Source organism: Macrotis lagotis, chromosome X (assembly GCF_037893015.1).
Source record: "Macrotis lagotis isolate mMagLag1 chromosome X, bilby.v1.9.chrom.fasta, whole genome shotgun sequence".
NCBI lineage: Eukaryota > Metazoa > Chordata > Mammalia > Peramelemorphia > Peramelidae > Macrotis > Macrotis lagotis.
The window spans coordinates 272,407,811-272,428,914 of NC_133666.1; the positions used below are offsets into that span (position 1 = coordinate 272,407,811).

A 21,104-nucleotide genomic window follows, 5' to 3' on the forward strand; every position below is an offset into this window, starting at 1 on the left:
CTCATTGTCCATTTATGGAAAGGAAGTAATTTGATATGGATTATACATATACAGTCATATAAAGCATACTTCCTTATTAATCATTTTACACAAGAAGTCCAAAAAACCCTCAAAAAAGAATTAATAGAAATGGAATTAAAAAGAATGCCTTGATTTTCACTAAGATTTCTCTAGTACTTTCTCTGGAAGTGTCTAGCATTTTTCATTTGGAAACCTTAACTCACTGTATTGTTGACTATAGCTAATTCCATTCCAAGCTGATCATATTTTGCTGTTATTGTGTACAATGTTTTCAGGATTCTGCTTACTTCACTTTACTTTAGTTTACGTATGTTTGCAAATATTTTATGAAAAGCTACTCCTCATCACATCTTATAGCACAATATTATTCTATCACAATCATATATCACAACTTGTTCAGGTGTTCCTCAGTTGCTTGACCTTGCCTTAATTTTCAATTCTTTACCATAATCAAAAAGTTGTTAAAATTTTTTTTCATACATAGAGGTCCTTTCCATTTTTCTTCGAGCTCTAGCTCAAAAATCTAGCATTGTTGTTAATAAGTTAAAGGATATGTATGCTTTTAAAGTGTTTTGGACACAGTTCTGAAGTGTTCTCCTAAATGATTGAATCAGATCACAAATACACCAACAATGCATTAGTAACCCATTTGTTTTGCCCAAATTCACTCCAATATTTATCATTTTTCTTTTCTATTAAATTAGACAATCTGATAGATGTGACATGGTACCTCAAAGTTGTTTTAAGTAGCATTTCTCTAATCAACAGTTATTTAGAGTATTTTTCTTATACTTGTAGAAAACTTTGATTTCTTCTTTTGTAAACTATTCATATCATTTGACAATTTGTAAATTGGGAATTTATTTGTATTCATATAGATTTTATGTAGTGCTTTATATGTTTGAGAAATGAGACCCTTATCAAAGAAACTTGTTAAAGAAATTTCCTCCATTTTCTGCTTTCCCCTCTGATCTTACAAGCATTGAATTTATTTGTGGAAAATTTTTAAATTTAATGTATCAAAATTATCCATCTTGTAATATTCCTCAGTCTCTTGTTTAATTATAAAGGTGCTCCTTATCCATAAATATGACAGGTACACTATTTCAAATTTCCCTTATTTCCTCATGATATCTCCCTGAGCTTATCTTGGTATACAGTTGTAAGATGTTGTTCTGTATTTACTTTCTGGAGAACTGCTTCCTAGTTTTTTCAGTAATTTTTTTTTCAAAACTGAGTTTATGGATCAAAAGTCTTTGTGTTAATTGAAAACTTAATTGTCAAGATCTTTTACTAATGTTAATTATAACCTAATCTATTCCACTGATTCATCACTCTATTTCTTAGACAGTTGTAGATTGCTTCAATGGTCACCCCTTTGTATTAGAGTTTGAGATTTGGTACTGCTAGCCCTTTATATCACATTTAAAAAACTGATTTCCTGGATAATTTTTGAATACTTGTTCGAGAGGAATTTTGGTTTTCTTTTCCTTCTTTTCCTAGCTATATAAAAAATACTTTTTTGTTAGTTTTAGTAGCATGACATTGAAAAAAGGAAATTAATTCAGCATAAGCATATATATATATATATAATATGTATATTCTAGATATACATATATATTTATATACATATATACATATGTGCTTATATACATATATGCATATATACTTAAAAATTGTTATTTATTTTTTGGGTCAGCCTACCCAATGATCTTCAATCATTTAAAACTAATTTTATATGTGTGTTTTGTAATGATGTTCATATAGTCCTTAGGTTTGTCTAAGCAGGTAGACTACAAAGCATTTTATTTTTGTTTATAGCTATTTTATTTCATTTTTGAAAATAACAAATTTTCACATTTTCAAGTTCATGAGTTCCACATTTATCTGTCACTCTTTTCTCCTTCCCCTACCATGGAAGTGAACAATCTGGTATAAATTCTACATGTACAATTATGTTTTAACATATTTCCATATTAATCACACTGTGATTTTAAAAAGTGGACATTGTATGATTCGCTCTGTGTTCAGACTCCCTAGTTTCATTGTTTTGCTTTGTTTTCTGGTTGTGGATATCATTTTCCAAAGAGGTGTCTCTCTGGATTGTCTTTGGTCATTGAACTGCTTAGAGGAGCTACATTATTCATAATTTTCAATGTTTCCATTAATGTATACACTGTTCTGATTCTGCTCACTTTATTCAGCATCAGTCCATGCAAGTCTTTCCATGTGTTGCTAAAATCCAATCACTCATTATTTATTACAACAAAATGGTATTCATAATATTCATCTACCTTAACTTGTTGTCATTTCATAATTTATGGCCATTCCCAGAATTATCATTTCTTTGCCACTATAAAACGTACTGCTATAAATAGATTTGAAATGTGAATCTTTGCACATTTTTTTATAATCTCACTGGGATTTAGATCTAGCAATGGTTTTGTTGGTTTAAAGGGTATGTAGCATTTTACTACATATACCATTTGGGTGTAGATACAAATAACTTTCCAGAATGGTTGAATATGTTCACAACTCCACTAATAGTCCATTAGCATCCCAGTTCTCCTATATCCACCCCAACATTATTTTCCTTTTTTGTCATTTTAATCAATCTGATAGATATGAGGTGGTACTTCAGAGTTGTTTTAATTTGCATTTCTCTAATCAATAATGATTTAGAGCATTTTTTCATATGAATATAAATTTCTTCATCAGAAAACTGCCTGTTCATATCCTTTGATCATTTATTAATTGTAGAATAACTTGTATTCTTATAAATTTGAATCAGTTCTTTACATATTTTAAATATGAGCTCTTTTGCAGAAATATTAGCTGTGAAAATTATTCACCAGCTTTTTGCATTCCTTCTCATCCTGTCTGTTTTTTTTTTATTTTGGTGCAAAATATTCTTAATTTAATGTAATTTAAACAATTAATTTTGAAATTTATAATGTTATCTATCTTTGTTTTGTCATAAACTTCTCTCTTTTCCATGGTTGAAACAGATGGAGTATTTCTTATTCTCCTAATAGGACTAAAGTGTCACCCTACATGTCTAAATTGTGTATTGATTTCAACCTTATTTTGATATAGGTGTGAGATGTGGGTCCATGTCTAGCTATTTTCCCATACATTTTTAAAAGTCTCACCACTAATGATTTATTACAGAGCAATAGTATTTCATAAGATCCATATACCATAACTTGTTCATCCATTTCCCAATTAAGGACATCCTCTTTTGTCCAAAATTTTGCCACTAAAATAAAAGCAGCTACATATATTTTTGTTTATGTAGGTCTTTTCCCATTTTTAATGATTTCTTTGGGAAATAGACCTAGTAATGAATGGTATTGCTATGTATCAAAATGTATGTGCAGCTTTATTGCCCTTTGGGCAATTGCTCTCCAAATTACTCCCCAATTGTTCTCCAAATTGCTTTCCAGAATGGATGTAAGAGTTCACAACTCCACCAAGAGAGATTTAGTCTCTCAATTTTCTCACATCCTCTCCAACTTTCATAATTTCCCTTTTTAATTATAATACTCAACTTGTTAGGTATGAGGTGGTATTTTTTTAAGTTACATGCCCAATTCATTGATCTGTTCTATATTATTTTCTTGAGGTCAACATTTAGAGATGATTTAAATTGTTCCCAAGTACTACTGTGGCTACCTTCCATAAATTTTGGTGTTATCTCATTGCTGTCATTATGTTTAATGAGACTATTTCTTATTTATATGTTTTGTTCTTTGCCTCACTCTTTCTCTAAGATTAAATTATTTAATTTCCAGTTAATTTTGCTTTATGTTTCATAGTGTTAATTTAATGTAATTTTATTGAATTATGATCTCAATAGGATGGATTTAATATTTCTTTTATGTATTTGATAGTGAGAAATTATGTCCTAATGAATGGATGGGTATCATTTAGGTGCCAACATACCACTGGAAAAAAAGCTTATAACTTTCTATGCTCATTCAGTTTTGTCCAGAATTTCTAGCTTACAGCAATGTTCATTCAAAACTCTCTAATCTAAACCCCAAATTTAAGGCAATCCCAAACCATGGCAGAGGTGAAAACCCAAATAACACATAGTAAAGTATAAAAAAAATTCTGACATTTGGATTGTGCTTTAAAATTTGCAAATTATTTTAAAATTTTTCTCTAAATTGATTCTCACAATGCTGTTAGGTAAATATTACAGACATTACTAAATGGGATTTGTGAATATAGACATTCATGTTAAGGAAGTTTAGATCTTAGATCTTCTAAATTCCAAACCTAGCATTACCCACTTTGCTACTAGGTCAACCTATTTATTAAACTTTTTGTGGAGAGACAGAGAGTGATCTATGGTTTTATTTATGCATAGAAGTTCTGATGAAGAAACTCATTTTATTAAGGTATTGAGTCTATACTTGAGCTTTGCTGGCGCAGACAAAATTAGGTCATATGGCCAATTTGTGTCACACATAAGTCTTGATCTCAAGTCTTTCTGACTCTGATGTAAACTGTTTAATATATGCTATGTCTGTTTCTCTCTGTGTTACACATGGTCTTATCAATTTAGGACATCTCATTAGCTTTATCAGACAGATGAACAGCCCACATTCTGCAAGGACACATATATGCAGAATCAACTGTATTCAAAACAGAAAGTAATTGCTTTCTAGCTTATCAAGACTGATGCCAGAGGCTGCAAAGAATCATTCAGACTTAAGGCACTCAAATAATTTCATATATATACAACTGACCTTAGCAGGTAAGTAAAAAAAGACAAATGTGCTGACTCCTTTTTGAATACTATTAAATCAACTAGCAGCTAGAACACATGGCAGCATGATAAGCTGTGAGAAAACCTTCCATCCTATGACAAGATAGAAAGCTTCTGACCACAATCAAAGTGTATCACACTGCGAAATATGAACTCCATGCTGACACTAACATTAGATTCTCATCAGTAGTGTACCCTGAAACCTCTTTCTCAATCAAATTCCTTCTCCTCCCCAGCAGCTATTCTTGCTCCCTTCTAGATGATGAGAGTAGGGGTTGGGGGGCATCAGATCTGTTGGTTTCATTTCCTTGGTCCCAGTGGACAAGTTCACTCTCCTTTTTTTCTGATAAAATACATTTTCTTCATCTCTAGGCATATCCTATATAGGAAACTGCACTTCTAACAAAATGAGGTAGAGAGAGATGAAATATCAGAAGGTGGACATTTAATACAGCTACCACTAAGAGGTTAACCCCAGAATAACTATAAGTTTTCTATCAATAACAAAAGAAAGAGCTCCCAGATCATAGGAAATGCCAAATTTAGATTAAATTATGGGACCAGAAAAATGGTTCAGATAAAAAAAGGAAGCTTAGGAGCTTTTTATAACAAGGGAAAGTCACAGGATTAGAAAACATTAATTAGTATTAGAAGCATAAAGTATTGATTAATTTTACTTAGTGATGGAAAGGCTGAGATGATTTAGGATAGAAAACGTTGTCACAAAACCAACAAAGAAAAACTCCTAAACATATTAATCATCTTTTGTTTTTCTTTTAAAAAGGGTCAAGTTTCAGAATGATCTTCCCTCTTGCTAAATTTTCTTGGGCATGGATAAGCAACAGTCAGTATTTAAGATAAAATCAAAGCCTAAATTATCAAAAGTACCCAACTGCCAGTGAGGCAGGGGAGAATATAATGGGGGTAAAGGATGTTAAGATAATATATTCAAGACAAGTATACACACACACATACACACATACATATATATATACATATATATATATATATATGTATATGTATGTATATGTATATTCCTTGAGGCCAGAGACTATGATCTATTGATATTTTGAAAAATTTAGTACTGAGTTCTGAAGACAAATGTATTTTTTTGTACAATGTATATTTTAAGATGCCTAGGGCAAGGACTGTATGATTTTTGTGCTTGTGTGTGTGTGTAGTGTTTCTGAGGACATAGTGAGCAGTTAATAAATTTTTGTTGATTGATTAGTTTCTTTACAAATTAATGGTATCCTGTTAAATTATCCATTTATAAGAATTCCATTTCAGTGAGACTGCTAAAGAATTCAAGGGGAACTCTCTATCTGTAGGGAGTGAACTCTTGGAAGCTCTGTCATATCAACATTTAAAATGGAACCTTGGGTTTGCTTCTCCATTAACTCTATTTCCTTGCTTAGTACTTCTTTCCCCATAATTAATAGGCATCACCAGCACTTCTTGCAGTGTTAAGATAATAAGATTTAATATTACAGTTGGAAGAAATTTATAGATCACCTAGTCTACCTAGTAACTTTATCGATAATGATGAACACCCAGAATACCAAAGATACTGTCACACATATGGAAGATTTTATGTGACTGATTTTGAGAGAACAAGAAAAGAAAGTAGTAGTGTGACCCAGAAGTCAGTGAAAGTTAAATCTTTAATTCATTTTCTTTAAGGCCACGAGAGATACCTTCCAATTGAACAATCTTAGAGTTATACCAATGTGATTTTATCATGGAATATTTATTCTTGTAGCTGAACTGTTGAGTGAAAAGATAACAGAAACAAATGATCTTCATTATTTTTAAAAATTCTACAGTATTGTACTCCATTGAACTTTTGTTGTTTTACAGTTGTGCCCAGCTCTTTATGGCCTCATTTGGGCTTTAATTGACAAAGGTACTAAAGTACTTTACAGAACAGGATTATTTAACAGATCATAAAATAATCGATTATTTAACAAGGGAAGAAACTAAGGCAAGCAAGTTTAAGTGACTTGCTCCGGGTAACAAAACTAGTAAGTGTCTGAGCTATGATATGAATTCAGAAAAATGAGTCTTCCTGATACCAGGCCTGACATTCTATCCATTATACCACCTAACTGCCCAAAATATACTCATTTCTACTTAATGGTATACTAAGAAACACAATTGACAGATTTAATAATATTTCTCATAAACACCTATGAATGACTTCATCCTTCCTTGTGTCCTTTATTTTGGAGATGAAAGTATCATATGAGAGACAAGGACCTTTCCAAGAGTAAGGCTGAAATATCAACCCCATGATGTAAAGGTTTTACAAATAGACAGTTAGGTGGTGCAATGGATAGAGAGTACTGACCTTGGAATAAGGAGAATCGGAGTTCAAATTCAGCTTCAAATGCTTGATGTTTACTACCTGGGAGACCTTGGGTTATCACTTAAACCTGATTGCCTCACATCTAGGGCCATCTCCAGATTTCCTGCTCTGTACCTGATCACTAGACTCAGATGACTCTGGAGGAGAAAATGAGCCTGGTGGCTTAGCATGGCATCCTGTCATTCAAATCCAATACATGTGCTTGTCATGGCATCATCTCCTTGATGTTATAGTCTTCTTTGAGAATGAAGGGCAAAATGTCACAAACAGAGCCAATTCATTTGGTTTTATTATGTATATACATTGTATATATTTGCATGTGTACTTGATATATCCTTTGATAGAATAAAAACACCTTAATAGTATGGACTATTCAATTTTGTCTTTTAATTGTTTGTGCCTAGGACAGTATGTGGTACATAGTAGAAGTATAATAAATGACTGTTGGTTCACTGAATAAAAACTCCTTTCTCTATATACATTACAATTAAGCCATTGTATTTGTATTTGAATATCATAGTCTCCCAAATTCTAAAAACAGATTTTTCATGACTGTATTCTACAATATTCCATATCTTCAGAGTGATATGATTGATTAAAAGGTACACAAAACCTACATGACTCTGTTTTTACTTTACAATTGAAAGTATTTGGTTGAGCAAAAAAACTTTCTTTGATATGATGTCTCTCATATACACATGAAAGGCATAGAAAGTGAGATAATTATTTTAAGAAACATCTATCTGATAACTAGTTGCAAAAGAGGAGACACATGCAAGAATCTCTTAATAGCAAATGACAATTGTGTTGATTAACAAGCTCATAATCATTGCTCTTTTTTTTTGCAAGGCAAATGGGGTTAAGTGGCTTGCCCAAGGCCACACAGCTAGGTAATTATTAAGTGTCTGAGACCAGATTTGAACCCAGGTACTCCTGACTCCAGGGCCAGTGCTTTATCCTCTCTGCCACCTAGCCACCCCAGCATTGCTCTTTTTTCATTACATATTTTATTTAATTTTCCAACTATATGCAATGGTATTTTTCAACAATCATTTTTGCAAGGTTTTGAGTTTTATATTTTTCTCTCTCCCTCTCTTCCTTTTCCCAACCCTGACAGAAAGCAATTTAATATAAACTATACATATATATATATATATATCCATACTAAACATAAATCCAAATTAATCATGCTGTGAAAAAAGAATCAAATGCAGATGAGAAAAAATATGAGAAAGAAAAATACATAATACGTAAGACAACTTTTAAAAATTGAAGATAGTAAGTTTTGTTCTGCATTTAAACTCCATAGTTCTTTCTCTGGAGATATATGATGTTTTCCATCACAAGTCTTAGAATTGTTTTTGATTTTTATACTGTTGAAATGCTCAAGTCTATCATAGTTGATCATGTATAACCCAGAGTTGCAGTTACTGTTTATAAATATTCTTTTGTTTCTGCTCACTTCAATTCGCAACAGTTCAAGCAAATCTTTCCAGGCTATTCTGAAGTCAAGACAGTCATGATTTCTTAAAGAATTATAGTGTTCCAACATATTCATATGCCATAATTTGTTTGGTTATTCCCCAAATGACAGGCATCCACTCAATTTTCAGTTCTTTACTACTATAAAAAGAGCTGCTATAAATATTTTTTGTACATATGGACTTTTTACCCTTTTTGTTATTTACTTGGGATACAGACCCAGGAATGATATTGCTGAATCAAAGGATATGCACAGTTTTATTGTCCATTGTGCATAATTTAAATTACCCTTCAGAAAGTAAGTTTGGATCAGTTCACAACTCCACCAACAATGCCTTACTATTCCACTCTTCTTACATCCCCTCCAACACTGATTATTTTCCTGTTATAGCCATATGGGGCAGTCTTATAGGTATGAGGTAGTACCTCAGAGTTGTTTTAATTTGAATTGCTCTAATAAATAATGATTTAGAGGATTTTTATATGACTATTGATAGTTTTAATTGCTTCATCAGAGAATTGCCTGCTCACATCTTTGAGCATTCTCTTAATAGGGAAATGACTTGTATTATTATAAATTTATTTGTTTGCTTTTTACCATAAATATGCCTTTTATTCACAATATTTTTCTTTGTGAATTTAGTTAGCTATAAATTTGGCAAAACACCAAATGATTACAAAATAGTCAAAATTACAAATAACCAAATGGCCACTGTTAATGAAACCAAGAGTATACATATCCTGAAAGATTTTGGCACTGATGTCTTGTAAGAAGTCCCGCAAATATTGAAAAGAACAAATTCATCCTTAAAGGAGTTGAGTCAGTTATATGGGGGAGAATTTGAAGCAACAGATGGACATTGCTATAAAAAAAACACTAGAGAAGGGTCTCTAGTGTGTTGGGTAGAAACATATGGGGTAATATGGATAAGAATCCAACAGGATAAAAATATTGTACAGAGGTAGTCTGTATTTGTGAAATATACATTATTAAAATAACATAAAATATTCATGTAGAAGAAAATATCCATGTAGATAAAATACAAAACCTGACCTAAATTTTTTCCTTTGTTGTAGTTAAAATGAACACCATTGGGAATCAGCTGAGGAATATAAACCACACATCATTTGAAGAGTCTTGCAAAGAACTATGGACCCACTGAAGAACGCATCAATGTTGCTTCTTTTTATGTATCTTTGGAGTCTTGCATTGAAGATTGAATTCTCTGTTCAGTACTGGTCTTTTATCAAGAAATATTGTAAGTTCTCTTTTTTTTGTTGAATATTCATCTATTCCCCTGACAAAGTTTGGATATTTGCAGAGTAGCAAATTCTTGTTTGTAACCCAAGGTCCCTCAGCCTTTGAAATATGTCATTCAGGTCCTCTAGAATTTAATGTTAAAACTGATAAGTTTTGTATAAGTCTGATTGGTCTTCCATTGTATTTAAATTTCTTCTTTTTTGCTGCTTTAAGTATTTTTTCCTTTATTTGAAAATTTTGGAATTTGGTGATGATAGTACTTGGAGTTTTAAACCAGGGATCTCTTTCTGAAAAAAATGTTCTGCCTCTTCTTTCAATGACTATTTTCTCTTCTTAGTATAGCAGATTTGGACAGTTCTCCCTGCTAATTTTCTGAAATATATTTTCCATGTTCTTTTTCAATCTATATTTTGTAGTAGACAAATAAATTGTAAATTATCTCTTCTGGATCTATTTTCTAGGTATTTTTTTGAATAAAAGGTATTTTACATTTATTTCAATTTTTTTGAGCCTTTGATGTAATCTTGTTGTCTCACTGATTCATTGGTACTATTTGTGCAATTCTAATATTTAGGGTTTTATTGCCTTTAGTTAGTTTTTGTGTTTCATCCTCAGTTGGTTAATTTTATTTTATTTTATTTTTTTTGCTGAGTAACATTCACTTTCCAGTTGGTTGATTTGAGTTTTAGATGACTTGCATTCTTTTAATCATTGGTTAATTTTGTTTTTTGAAGAGTAACATCCTGTATCCAGTTGGTTATTTTTACTTTTTAAGGAATTGAATTCTTTTGTTAATTTTTAAAATTTTCCTTCATGGTTCTCACTCCCCCCCCCATTTTTTTCTTCCTCTATTTTTTTCAATTTTTAAATTCTTTTTTTTTAAAGTTTTTCTATTCAGTTTTGGAACTCAGTCCAATTCTTGAACTCATTTGAGATGTCCCAAGTACATAATTTTTCACTAATTTCTCCTTCTGAGGTGGAATATTAATCATCTTTATCTGCAGTGTTAGCATCCTATGGTTTGCGTTCTTTGAGCTTTTGGCCCATTTGGATTGTTTGAGGTTTTCTCTTGGGGTATAGAGAGTATGAATCCAAGGTATTTAAGGACTGGAGTCAGATGTTGACTATGCAGCCCAGTCATTGCCTATGCAGAGATTTGTTTTCACCTTTATGTCCAGACTTTACTGATGCAGGGGTTTCTTCTCAAGCCAATCCTGTCTTTTGTCCCAGTATTCCAAGGGTTCCAATATTGGTGTTGTGTATTATAAATTTGATTCAGTTTTCTATATATTATATTTCTATATATTATAAAAAAAATTTCAGAAACACTAGTTATAAAAATTGCTTCCCAATTTTCTGTCTTCCTTTTGATCTTTGTTGCATTGGTTTTATTTGTGCAAAAATTTTCAATTTAATGTATTAAAACTATCCATTTTGTATTTTATAATGTTCTCTATCACATTTTTTTTGTCATAAACTTCTCCTCTTTCCTTGGAACTAAGAGGCAAACTATTCCTTGATATACAAATTAACTTATGATATTGCTTTTTATGTCTAAATCCTGTACCCATTTCATCTTATCTTGGTATAGGGTATAATATGCTTGTATTTGTCTAGTTTCTGCCATATCTTCCATTTTCAGCACTTTTATCGAAGAATGAGTTCTTATCCAAAAGCTTCAATCTTTGACTTTATGAAACAGCAAATTGCTATAGTTATTTAATCTGCTTAATCAATTTTTTGTACCTAATCTACTCCATTGATCCACCAATCTATTTCTTAGCCAGTACTGAACAGTTCTGATGACTGATGTTTTATAATATAATTTCAGATCTGTTATTTCTAGACCATCTTCCTTTGCATTTTTTCATTAATTCCCTTGATATTCTTGACCTTTTGGTCATCCATTTTTTTTATTTTAGTTTTTGCAAGGCAGTGAGGCTAAGTGGCTTGTCCAAGGCCCAAGGCCACACGGCTAGATAATTATTAAATATCTGAGGCCAGGGGCAACTCCAAAGCCTCTATCCATTGCGCCACCCAGCCACCCCCGGTCCTCCATTTAAATGATTTTGTTGTAAATATGAGAAATAATCATTGTTTTCTAGTCACTATTAAAATGGAATGAAAATTAATGAATTAAGTAACTATTTAATGAATTACTATATGATGAATATAATATATAATGAATATAAAGATTTATTGAATTAAGTAACTATTTTTCCTAGCTCAATAAAGTAATTTTTTTTGAAGTTTGAGTGGTATGGCGCTGAATCAGTAATAAGTAGAATTGTCATTTTTATTATATTAGCTTGGACTAGCCATGAGCAATTGTAGATGCATCACTCTTTAATAGGATCCATAATCTTTCAAAGAAGTCATTTATATTTTATGTATAGGAAAGAAAAAGCAAGTATACTAATGATATCTATTGACCAAGCTATTCATTGATGGTCCATTCATATGGGTAGGTAAGCTAACAGTTCATAAGGCTGGTCAACTGGTGTTTTAATTTGGGCAGATGTTTTGGATCAAAAATGAGTTGAACCCAAAATTAAATGAGGGAAAAGAAAATAAGATGGATTAAAAGTATAAGGGTATAGGGGTTGGAAGTGCTACATAAAGATATCAAGGTCTACCATATGTCAACCTACAACTTCTCAATTTATTAAATGAAGACCAGAAGAATTAGATGTATTTTTAATAATTTATATTCCTTTTTATAATTTTAGGGTCTCATTCCATTTTAATAGTGACTAGAAAGCAACAATTATTTCTCACATTTACAAGGAAATCATTTAAATTATCTCATTTTGAGAAAAAAAATATCCATTGGGAAGTAGATTGATTTCATCAAACAGTAGGAAAAAATAAATTGGATTAGAGGATCTAGGTTTGAATCATTCTTAATATACTTATCTTTGCTTTATCTTACTTTTGATACTTCATTTCTCCATCTATAAAAAGGAAGATATTGAACTAAATTGCCAGTGTTGTTGTTCAGTAGTTTTTTTAGTCATATCTGACTCTTTTTGACCCTCTTTGAGGTTTTCTTGGCAGAGATACTTAAATGATTTGCCATTTTTTTCTTCAGTCCATTTTACAGATGCAGAAACTGAGCCAACTAGGGTAAGTGGTTTGTCCAGGGTCACACAGCTAATAAATGCCTGAGATCAGATTTGAACTCAGGAATATGTGTCTTTCTGACTTCAGATTTAGCACCATATTTACTTTGCCACCTAACTGCCCAGATTTTCCATAAATTTCCTTAAGACACTAAAGCAATGGTCATGTTATGAGTAATAAATATTTTTATTAGGATTTATTGATCTTATAATTTCAGTATATAAAAGTAACCATAATCACACCTTTAATATACCATTAACAAATATTAGATTTCTGTCAACCAATATCCAGCAGAAGAAAATAATTTTATGTGACCAATAAAACTATGGATATTACAGATTTTATCCTAATTCTGTTTTCAACCATATCTACCTCTATCCCAAGATCTTTTGCTCTTGGACCTTTTTTGGCAATGATACTGATGTGGTTTGCCATTTCCCTCCCTTAGTGTGTCTCAGTTTTTACAGATGAGATATCAAAGGAAATAGGGATTAAGTGATTTGTTCAGGATCACATCACTAATAAATGTCTGAGGCTAGATTTGAACTTGTTTTCATGATTCTAGGCTGATTAAACCACCTAGTTACCCCTATTTACATACTCAGGCAAGGATAACTTTACTAGATTACCACCATTTCTATAGTGAAGAACCTGTAATTTCCCCATTTTCACTTTAGCAACTCTTAATTTGACTATTTGGCTTTCAATTATTTGACTATAAAGGCTGCTGACTTTCTCTATACAATCTTTCTTTTCACTGATCAAGTAAAAAAAATTGTGTCTCATTTTGCCATGTAATCTCTGTCAGGATGTGTTATCATTGGTCCTTTTTAGTCAAAATTTTCTTCTCCCACTGTTTTTATCTACTCGCTATGAAAAAATCTAGCTTCCTCATGCTGACTCAGGGTATTTTGCCTTCCCTTCCAATACTGATTTCCCTTCACTCATTTCTTTGTCTCATTGGTAAAGGTCAGAAAACTGGATTATACCTTATTGCCTTTTGTGATTTCTAAATTTTCAATTCTCATCCAATAATCTCTTCTTTTGAGGTTTATATCTACAATCCAATTACAATTTGGATAATTGTTGTCTACTGACATTCTTTACTCAATGAGTTCAGTCTCTGACTCATATTTTTTCCTCCTTTTCAACTCTTTCCCTTATACCTCGGGATATCAGCGTACATATTGATTCTCCCTCAAAAACTTGAACTACTCAGTTCTTCAACCCATTCACTTCCTATGATCTATTCCTACACCCCAAATTAGTTACCAACATCATTCACAAGTTTACCTCCTCTATGTTCAAGAATTCTTAAATCTCCTAATCCGGCCATGAGTTTTTGGCTTTTCACCCCTCTGCCTTCCTTCACAAAACCTTTCTCCTTGTTCATACCATGATCTTTAATAATGTTTCCCTAAATTCTCTCTCAGACCAGTTTCCCTGCACAAATCATTCTCTCTTCTTTTTTTCTAAGAAGATCTCTTAGGGAACCAACTCAAATCTCCATTTTCCTTCTCTCATGCATCACTAGGCCCTTTATCACTTTGCTATTGGGGTCCTGCCAAGCCTTAGCCTTAGATTTCTCCTACCATTACTTACCTTCTTACCTAGACACATGCTAATGAATGAAGAGAAAGAAAATCAGGCAATGATTCTGACAGGGTCTACCATAAATTTATTTTAAACAACTTCTTGCCATTGCTGTTTGTCTCACAATAACTGCCTGAGTGTAAAGGACAGGATAATGATGTGATTAGATTTATCCTTACATAATTAATCATTGATCTTTCAGCTTTAAAAACTTCCAGTTCTTAGTCTTGCTAATTATCATAATAATTTCTGACTAATGTTCAGGCTGATCTTCTTACATAAGATGAATTCCCCAAATCAGTTCAGAGTAGTATCTTCCCCAAGGCTGACATTCAATTTTATTATATATTTTGATTAGAATGAACAGCTTTCAACTAATATGGTTATCAATTGCCATAATTTACTGATATCTTTCTACTCATACACATTTTACTTATTATGCTGTGTTACATTATACTCTGTTGTGTAAATTATATATTTTTATGTTATGTTATCCTTATCAAATTATTTTTGAATATTGAATCTATTTGTAAATGGACAGAGAGGAAGACTTATTTTTGTGAATTTAAATCTGTCCTCAGACCCTTACTAGCTTAAAAGGTTAATCCTATTTGCCTCAGCTTCCTTAGCTGTAAAATGAGTTGGAGAAGGGAACTGGAAAAACCACTTCAAAACTACTGAAAAGGCTGAACATCAATGACAACAGCTGTCTAGAAGCATAGGCTCCAAGTTCAGTAGCCACTCATGTGCCTAGTACTTTTACTAATTGGCATGAAAGATTTGATCTGTTTATTTCTGATCTGGATCAGTTGGCACCTCCTTAGGCTGCACCTCCCAAGGGCTCACCATATTGGCACTAGACATAGGAAGGACTCTTCAAGGCTTCAAGGCTTAGGATAAGCTCCTAGACTCTAGCTATGTACCAGTTTCATCTTTGCTAATAGCAGGGATTATGTATGTGTACTATTGGATTGAAATAATAGAGAGATTATTAAGAATTTTCTAGAGGTTAGATGATTTATCTCTCCATTTGCTCACTCCATTAATTGATCACTGTTCACTGATCACTCCCAGCAAAACTTCATATCACCAGAGATTATTCTTAGTATCCCATAATTAATCTATGGTTAGGTATGCTTATAAAATTTTACCTCATGTTGGCTTGAAGATCTTTGCATAGTGAATTTAAGCATTTTAGGGATAACTTAAGCATTGTTTTCTCACTCCACAATGCTTCTGAGAATTTTTTTTAATCTGGCTACTGCAAGTCTGGGGAGAGAAAAAAGAAAACTTGATTTGTCATTTACGTAATTACTAATTATAAGGCTTATTTGAAAATGATAATCAAATTACCAATAGGGGATTTTATATAATGGATGCATTTTTTAATGAATCATTTTTCAACTTTACTGTAAGTGAGTTTTGGTGAACACAATCTGGGAGCCTTCTCTTGGGTCAAATAAACAAACTAATGAATTCCTAGTTAATGGAAGACATTCTCTCCACCATGTGGATTTGTATATTTTTTTAAAAGATTTAATGACAAATATATTTGGGTATCTAGTAAGAATAAAATGAGACCAAATAATGAATGGTCATTCGTTCAGACACTGGAAGTCTAATAAAAGAAACTAACTTATATGAGGATTAAAGAACAATGATAAGGAAAACTATCCCAGAGTCTTGCTGTTTAAATAGTTGGTCTTTTCATCATAAATGTGATCCCATCTCAGAAGCTAAATGAGTCTCAAGATCTCATTCCCACACGAAAGGAGAGCAGGTTTTCTGTCTCCAGGGCAAAAGAGCTATCTGACACAGACTTTTTTTTATCTGATTGAGCTGCCAAAGCTATACTTTGTCTATTCTGCGTAGTGAGGCCTTTTGCATCTATAATTTGCCAGCAGGAACATGGAGGGGGGGTATAAAAAGGGGCCAAAGAGAGGTAAAATGAAAACATGAAGAACAGAGAAGGCTACGAGTTACAAAAGAAAAACACTACTTGATAAAGTAGCATTACTACTTCTCCTTGGATTACTACAGTATTTAATTGAACAACTTCTAAATTCAGGAAATCTGAACCTCTGTAGAATGAATCCCTACTTAATTTAAGAGGGTTCTAACATAGCTGCTGATATGTCATGTTATTTGAATACATTATACATAAATATTTATGTAGTCTAAGAAGTCCATAACTGGATGCTTAATAAAGAGAAAATTAAAAGTTTTAATAAGTATTCTTACTCAGTGAGTAGCAGTTCTCAAAGTATGATCTTAGAATTGTGGAGATTCCATGAACCTCTTTCAGGGGATCAGAGAGGTCAAAACATTTTTATGATGATAAATTTATTTTAAATTACAACATGGCAAATACCAAAATATATAATTCATATGACAATCTCTCTGGAGGGATTTTCTGTAATTTTTAAGAAGTCCTGAGATTAAAAAGTTTAAGATGCCCTATTCAGTAGTGTTCAGAATAGTAAGGGAGAAAATATTAAGATTGCAGTTTGAAGCCAAGACTCAAAAAACTTCTAGTGAAATTAGAAAGAAGGAATTGATGAGGCAAATCACCAAGTAGGGGTTTAATTGAAAGTTAAGGTTTAAGCTGCTAAAAAAGGGCCAACATACATGCACAGGTTTTGATATAAAATGTCTCTAAAGTTCTGAAGTGTTATTATGGACCCCATGCATGTTCAAACAAATGATTCTAAATCCTAACAAAAAAGAAAACAATTAAAAAGCTTTTTGCCTTACTACAACTCTAGTTGGGAGGTAGTGTGACCATGATTCCACTATTTTACAAATGAGGAAACAGATTGGCTCAATACTTGTATGATTCCTGTCCATTTATAAGTTTTCCCTAGAGATTTAAGAAATCTCAGAGGCTATCCAATCTGATACTATTTTTTTTTTATGAGGAAACTGAGGTCTCAGGAATTAAAGTGACATGACTTAAGTCACAACAGTAGATTCAAAAAGAGGAGATGAAGCCAGTTCTTAGATTTTAAGTCTAGTACTTTTTTCTATTGAATACTCAATGCAGTTTTCCATCTTCTTGTTTATATATTAATAATCTTTGCATCGATCCATGAAAGATATTCATTTATTTTCCCTTATTCTAAGTATATAAACATCCCATTTCATTTGTCGAGTATTTCTTTTTTTTGATCTCTTAATTATATTTTTAATTCTCATTTTGTACAAATGTTTTTTTACATTAATAAAATATTCTTGTTTAAGAGTAAACAAAATATCCCTCCCCCCATGAATATAGACTTGCTTGGGCGATAAAGTAAAGGGGAGAGAAAAAAATTAAAATTATAAAAAGAATAATAGTAATAATTGTAGGTATGGCCAGGTGGTGCAATGTACAAAGCACCAGCCCTGGAGCCACGAGCATCCAAGCCCACATCCAGCCCCGTAGACCGAACAATCGCCCAGCCATGTGACATGCAAGCCACCCGATCCCCTCTGCCCAGCAGAAACCTAATAGAAGAAAAAAAAAGACCCAAAATAAAATAAAATAGTAATAATAGTAGGGGCGGCTGGGTGGCAGACAGACCATTGGCCCTTGAGTCAGGAGCACCCGGGTCCAAATCTGACCTCAGACACCCAAAGATCACCCTGCTATGTGGCCCCAGGCAGGCCACTCAGCCCCATTTGCCCCACACCCTCCCCCAAATAATAATAATAAAAAAATGTGCTTCAGTCTTTGTTCCAACACCAACAACTCTGTCGCTGGTGGATCACATTCTTTATGGTAAATCTATCACAAAAGTTACTTCCATATTTTTCCAACATTGCTATTGCTGATCACAACTCCCTCCTTTCTTATTTCTCCACTCTGCTGTAAGGTCGCTGAGTGGTGCAGCAGACAGAACCCTGGTCCTGGGGCCAAGAAGCCCTGAGCCCCAATACCACCCCTTAGGCCCAGAATCCACCTGGGCCTATGGTCCTGGACAGGCCTTCCAATCCCAGCCCCTTGCAAGAAGTAAAAAAGAAAATGTGTTATATATGACCACTCTACCCCCATGGTCCATATTCTCCTCCTTTATTCACATCCCCACCCCTTCCCCCTGCTGCCCCCCTTCTTACTCCAGATGTCTATACCCCATTGAGTATATATGCTGTTTCCGATCCTAGCCACCTCTGATGAGAGCAAAGGTTCCCTCATTCTCCCTTGCCTCCCCGCTTCCATATCATTGCAATACCTCACTGTAATAATAGAAAAATCTTATTATATGAAATATCTTGGCCTATTCCCCCTCTCCTTTGTCTTTCTCCCATTACATTTCCCTTTTTTTCTATTGACTCCATTTTTACACCATATTTTATCTTCGAATTCAGCTTTCTCCTGTGTTTCAACTATAAAAGCTCCCTCTATCTGATCTATTAACTGAGGAGGTTCATATGAGTATTATCAGTGTCATTTTTCTATGCAGGAATACATGCAGTTCATCCTCATTAAGTCCCTCATATTTCCCCCCTCTCCTCCAATCTCCATGCTTCACCTGAGTCCTGTATCTGAAGATCAAACCTTCTGTTCAGCTCTGGCCATTCCAGAATGAACATTTGAAATTCCCCTGGTTCATTGAAAGTCCATCTTTTTCCCTGGAAGAGGACATTCAGCCTTGTTGGGTAGTTCATTCTTTGCTGCATTCTGAGCTTTTTTGTTTTCCAGTATATTATATTCCAAGCCCTACGAGCTTCCAATGAAGTTGCTGCTAAGTTCTGTATGATCCTGCCTGCAGCTCCATGATATTAGAATTGTGTCCTTCTGGCTGCTTGTAATATTTTCTCTTTGACTTGGAAGTTCTGGAACTTGGCTATAATATTCCTAGGGGTTGGTTTTTTGGGATCTCTTTCTCAGGGGGATCGGTGGATTCTCTCCATTTCTATTTTGCCTTCTGCTTGTAGAATGTCAGGGCAATTTTCCTTTAGTAACTCTTTGAAAATGATGTCAAGGCTCTCTTCCTGATCATGACTTTCAGGTATTCCAATAATTTTTAAATTATCTTTCCTAAGTCTGTTTTCCATATAAGTTGTTTTTTCAATGAGACATTTCACATTTTCTTCTAATTTTTATTTTTTTGGTTTTGAAGTATTGATTTCTGATTTCTGGTAAATTCATCAATCTCCCTGAATTCTACTGTTTGTCTGAAGGATTTGTTCTCCTCAGAAAGTTTCATTATCTCTTTTTTCCATCTGGCCAATTTTGCTTTTTAAGGCATTCTTCTCCTCAATAACTTTTTGAAATGTTTTATCCATTTGACCTAAGCTGGTTTTTAGCATGCTATTTTCTTCAGCATTTTTTGGATTTCTTTGACTAGGCTGCTGACTTCATTTTCATGTTTTTCCTGCATCTTCCTCCTTTCTTTTCCCAGTTTTTCCTTCCAACTCCTTCACTTGATTTTCAAAGTCTTTTTTGAGCTCTATCATAGCCTGAACCCAATTTCTGTTTTGCTTGGAGTCTTTATATGAAGGAGCTTGTACCTCCTCATCTTCAGACTGAGTATTTTGATCCTTCTTGGGCTCATGAGCAAAATATTTCTCAATGGTCTTCCTCTGCTTGCTCATTTTTCCAGCCTGAGCCTGGTTTTGGGGTGCTTCCTGATCTTTTGGGACACTCCCACAAGGGTCTCAGTGTGTGAGGCTCTGTCCTCCCTCCTGGTCTGTGAATGACCATAAGCACCCCCCTCTGCCACAGGGCTGAGGTGTGGGGGGCCCTGCTGTTCTATTGGGGGGGCCTGGACTGCTATCAGGATCTGAATGTGGTCAGAGCCCCAGAGTCCTGTTCCAGAGGCAGAGGACAGAGCTCAGCAGTCTCTCTTCACTCCCCTCCCTCAGCTCAATGGGATCATGCCCTGGAGGTTCCTGCTTACCAACTCCTCCTGCTTCTGTTTCCTGGATCAGGGCTGGGGAAAGACCATGCTGCTTGCTGTGTGCCCTGAGGGCTGGGTTCCACTTGCTTGCTCTGGCAGAGGTCCCCAGTTGTTCGCCCACTTTGTGCCCGGTGCTCCCTGGAGTGCAGCTCAGGAGACTCCCCCGTTAGTGTGAGCCGCAGCTCCCAGCGCCCTGGGGCTGCCTCTGGGAGGCTGAATTTATTTCGCTCTGGCAGGCCACTCTTCTGGAGGGCCACCCTTCTGGGGGGCTGCCCCTTCGACCCAGGGAGCAGAGTCTTTCTATTCTTTTCCATGTTACCTTGAGTAGCCGAGTATTTCTTTAATGAACTATGTCACCCTTTTAGCTGTCAGTAGCACATTGCATGACACTTGGGCCCCATGTACCTCTCTATTGCTTTTTTAGGTGACTCCCTATTAAAACTCTTTGGAGAGTACCAGGGTTCTATTAGAAGTGGTTATAAAAACTCAATAGAAGATTATTGTCATGAAAAAAGTTTAACATTTGTTTCAACTGTAACATTAGGAAACATTTAAAAGAACTTTGACATGTTCCAAAATCCACTTTCATTCTCCTGT

The 21,104-nt window shown here is 33.9% G+C and overlaps 1 long non-coding RNA gene across 1 annotated transcript in view; it reads left to right on the forward strand.

The window, feature by feature from the left end:
• The window catches only part of LOC141501037 (uncharacterized), a 228,120-nt gene extending 218,238 nt beyond the window's left edge, over nucleotides 1–9,882 (forward strand). Inside the window, exon 4 of the long non-coding RNA XR_012472116.1 lies at nucleotides 9,726–9,882. This is a non-coding gene — a long non-coding RNA (uncharacterized LOC141501037). The remainder of the gene's footprint in view (nucleotides 1–9,725) is intronic.
• The last annotated feature ends 11,222 nt before the right edge of the window (nucleotides 9,883–21,104 follow it).